Source organism: Ursus arctos, unplaced genomic scaffold (genome assembly GCF_023065955.2).
Source record: "Ursus arctos isolate Adak ecotype North America unplaced genomic scaffold, UrsArc2.0 scaffold_21, whole genome shotgun sequence".
Lineage (NCBI taxonomy): Eukaryota > Metazoa > Chordata > Mammalia > Carnivora > Ursidae > Ursus > Ursus arctos.
The window spans coordinates 51,218,602-51,223,492 of NW_026622886.1; the positions used below are offsets into that span (position 1 = coordinate 51,218,602).

General features: G+C 34.3%; 1 pseudogene; it reads left to right on the forward strand.

Moving 5' to 3' along the window:
- The first annotated feature begins 3,596 nt into the window (after window positions 1–3,596).
- Window positions 3,597–4,512, forward strand: LOC125281360 (olfactory receptor 6C2-like; annotated as a pseudogene).
- Window positions 4,513–4,891: the final 379 nt, after the last annotated feature.

The window sequence follows — 4,891 nt, forward strand, 5'->3', positions numbered from 1 at the left end:
TAAAGAATAAATACAAGATCTTATAATTTTTAACTGTCTTCGAATGTATGAAAATAAATAAACTTAAGTTAGACTGATACTTTAAATTTTGTTCCGGCAGTCTGTAATGGATTTATTGACACTCTTTTCTCTGAGGACATTCTCATTACTGATTATTGTTAGGGGTTTTTTGTTTTTACCACTTCAATACACAGAAGATGCATTAGTACCTTTTGAATGTATGTTACAAAAGACCTTCTGATTTTTCAACTTAATGATAAATCACAAATGTCAAACTGATAGTGTAAAAACCTCTCAGCCCAGAGGATTTCAAACATTAGATTTTCCTCCAAAGAGATTATTCCCAACATTACTCACTTTGAAAAGTTTTTCATTCCAATAATGATGAATACTGGAGAATACTGAAGCAAATATCACCAGAAAATATTGCCTAGACAGAAAAGCCATTAGGGGTGTGTTTTAGCACTACATTGCAGAGAGCAAACACCATAAATTCCCGGGGCTACCTGTGCTTAGCACAAGTGACCATAAGTTCATACACAAATCTCAACTCCACATTCATTTTCAATTTTGTATCTTTAAAATATTTTGTGGTTTCACAGTGAACAGAAGCTATGAGTAACTGTTAAGCATGAAAGCACTACCATTGGGTACATTAGGTCATTAGTAGCAGTAACTAAGAAAGGTCATCAAAATGTCATATTATTGTCATGCAAGACCATCATACGCTACACTTTCAAACTAAAGAGAGTCTTAGGTGATACCATTTTATTTGTGATCCCTACAGGCATTATAAATGTGAAATATTTGAAAGATAAAATAAAAATATACCAGTCACACTTCAGCGTCAATTATTTTATCAGAACTTGACTCTCACTATATAGGATAGATAGGTTTTCCATGGAATAATGTTATTTATAATTGCAGTAAAATATTTATATTCCTAGAGCCTCCATTTCTCAAGATGTGCATGGCTTAGTTTAATGCCATAATGAAGCATTTGGTATCTGTGAGCTGAAGAAATGGGATTCAAAGGGAGTAGGTGGGTTCCTGAAGAGGCCCTTCGCTATATCTTAATGTGATCCGCAGAGGGCATTCCTTGTGTGACCCTAGTACCTTTCAGAGTTCCAGTTCTCAAGAAAAGCTAGAGCCTGGCTAATGACATTTCTCCGAGATAGTGGCATAAATGTGAGAATGGGACACATAGATGGGGTTGACCCTCTACGCACCCAGGTAAGAAGAGAATATTTTAATCAGTGCATTGAAACGAGTCTTGTAACTATTAGAGTCTCCCGGAAAAATTCATTCATTGACATAGGAAAAACAACAAACCCTAAAGACATGAAAATATTTCATTGCTTCCTATTGTGATTAATTTGTGATAACAGGGAAAAGCTATGGAAAAGCTATTGACTCAAACTTAGTATTGCAAAGTTGACCTATTATTTGATTATCTCAATGACAGATATCTCAAAGAAGCAAAATGGAGTTTCAAATACTCATTTGCAAGATTAGGCAATAAAGAAAAGCCAGTTGTTTCTTTAGTAATAAATATTAGCAGAGAATGGGGCAGCTTTGTGGTATGACTTAATTCAGTAGCCAACATTCCACTTCAATGCAAATAAATAAATAAATAAATAAATAAATAAATAAATAAATCCCACAAAGAAATAAAATACAAAATATGAGAACCACGGGCATAGAAATTTTTTAAAAAGTAAATTCAGTGATAGAACAATATCAAGAAGAAGTCCAAATAGGAAGGAAGAAAGCTTTGTATGTATCTGGAGAAAAATATTGATTTTGGCATTCAACCAGTAACATTGGTTAGGAATTGGCTACATGCTTGGGCTGTGTTGGTTTCCTTGGTTATCCCAGTTAAAGAAAAATAAAATAAAATAACAAAAACCACAGTTCCTAATCTCAACAGACTTACCTTCTCAGGGTAAGTACTATGATGGAAATAAGCATTGCTTAGCAATGATGCATTAATGGGGACTGGAGGATCCAACACAGCCACCAGGTTTCTAAAGGCTTCCCAAAAGAAATAATGTGTAGGCTGAGAATCAAAGAGAAATCAGTGTCCTCAAGGTGAATTCAAGAAATGTTAAAGAAAGATATAGTAGAAGAAGGGAAAGGATTAGAATTCCAGTTGGTCCAGAGAAGTGCTTCCTAGGAAGTCATTACATAACACATGGCATAGTGTGTGAGTTCAATTATTGTAACCAATTAGCTTTATTAGAGGAAACACATTGGATGAAAAGGATAGGGATGCAGAGTCCATGAAACCAACTTTGCATGTGTTCAATATGAGGTATGTGTGGCTACATACACCTGGATTTCAGAAAAGAAATCACCACTGGATATACAGATAGAAGAATTATTACGTATGGGTTCTATTCAAAATCAGAGGACTTGATGCATATAGTCCCCAAAGTGTATACATACTTTATACAGAATGCAACAAAACCACTATTCTGTTACAGGGGTTGAACATAAAATTATAATTGATGAATGGATTTTGGAGAGTCTCTTAAGCAGTCCAAATTATTTATTCTGTAAATGCGTTTTATCAAGAACCAACCTACAAGCAAAGATATGATACTGGTAGTGAACTTCAAGATTTCAGCTTCAAAACACAGAGAAATGGTTGTGTAATGTTCATGTTATATATTTTATATATACATCTTCCTTATCCATTCACCTATCAATGGACACCTAGGTTGCTTCCATATCTTAGCTATTGTAAATAAAGCTGTAATAAACATAGAAGTGCATATATCTTTTTGAATTAGTATTTTTATTTCCTTTGGGTAAATACCCAGTAGTGAAATTACTGGGTCAATTATGCTCAAAATTTTTTAAATTACTTAAAAACATAGAGAAGAATGGATGGGAGTAAAAGACAATTTTAACACTGATGACATCACGATGCACTATCAATAAAACCAATCCAGAATATAGACAAAATTTTTAAATAAATTTGGAAAAATGCAATGGAGACACAAAATCCATAAATTATTGGATTGTGGCCCAAGTAAGTTGATCTATAAGAAATTTCATTTATTATGCTAAGCAAAATAAGTCAGTCAGAGAAAGACAAATACCATATAATTTCACTCGTGGAATTTAAGAAATAAAACAGATGAACATAGCGGAAAGAAAAAAAAGAGAGGGAGGCAAACCATAAGTTACTGTTAATTATAGAGAACAAACTGAGGGTTGCTGGAGGGAAGGGGGCGGAGGGAATGGACTAAATGGGTGATGGGTATTAAGGAGGGCACTTGTGATGAGCACTGGCTGTTGTAAGTGATGAATCACTAAATTCTACTCCTGAAACTAATATCGCTCTATATGTTAACTAACTAGAATTTAAATTAAAACTTGAAAAAAAAAACCTACAAGAAGGATATTCACAAACTAAGTCCACCAGTATATTAACAATATTAATCACCAAATTAAAAAATAAATTTCATGTGACCCAGTCACTTCTTTGACTTTGTCATTGTTTGTCACTACTTAACGTTGGCATCTCTATATTCTAATACAATAACTTATCTTTCTCATGCAGATTGGACAAAAATCAGAAGTCAGAGATGAAAAACTATATAATAACAACATTCATTCTTCTGGAACTAACGGATGATCCACAACTTCAGGGTCTACTTTAAATTTTTCTATTTTTTACCTACTTACTAAGTGTAACTGGGAACCTGGCTATAATTTCACTTACACTAGTGGATTCTCACCTTAAAACACCAATGTACATTGTCCTACAAAATTTTTCCCTCTTAGTGATTTTATTCATATCCGTTTGTATATCTAGATACTTATATAACCTAGCAACAGGTGACAAGACTATTACCTACTGTGCTTGAGCCATTCAAGCATTTTTCACTGATCTTTTTGGAGTAATGGAATTTTTTCTCCTGGGTACCATGTCCTATGACCACTATGTGGCCCTCTGCAAACCCCTGCATTACAGCACCATCATGAGCAGCAGAGTCTGTAAAAGACTCATCCTTTGCTGTTGGATAGCTGGCTTGTTAATCATACTCCCACCATTTAGCTTGAGCCAAAGTCTGGAATTCTGTGACTCAAATGTCATTGATAGCTTTCTCTGTGAGGTATCTCCCTTCCTGAAGATTTCATGCTCAGACACATGGTTATCATTTGTTCTGTGTTGACCTTCATCACAACACCTCTTTGTGTGGTTCTTTCCTACACATACATAAGCATATTGTAAGATTCCCTTCAGCCCAGCAAAGGAAAAAAGCCTTTTCTACCTGCTCTTCCCATATGATTGTAGTTTCTATCACTTATGGCAGCTGTATCTTCATCTATGTCAAACCTTCAGCAAAGGAATCAGTGGCCATTAATAAGGGTGTAATAATGCTAACTACTTCCGTCGCTCCTATGTTGAACCCCTTCATTTACACTTTGAGAAACAGACAAGTAAAACAAGCCTTCAATAACTCAATCAAAAGAATTGTCTTATCTTCCAAGAAATAAAGGAATGCTAAAGTTGATGATTCAAGTTTTCATAAGAGATTGGCTTCCCAAAGCATATATCATTGAGTTCTTAAAATGATTTGTTCCTTCCTAATCTGAAGTCCATTCAAATAAAATTTCTCAAAATGTTTCTTGTCTCCAACACTCCCCTTACTTAGTAAGGTCACTTCTTGCAAATGTCTTTAATTGATGTTTTATTAACAGTTTTCTATGAGGGACCAAAACACCACATCATATCCAGCCTTACAATATATGAATAAAATAGAAGTCAATAGTTTCTGGAAAAGATTTTAGAAATTTCTCCAAGATAAACTCTTAGGAGGCAGTTGCATTCCTGCTCAAATTAATATGCAAATGATAGAAGTTAAAAGCCAATGGA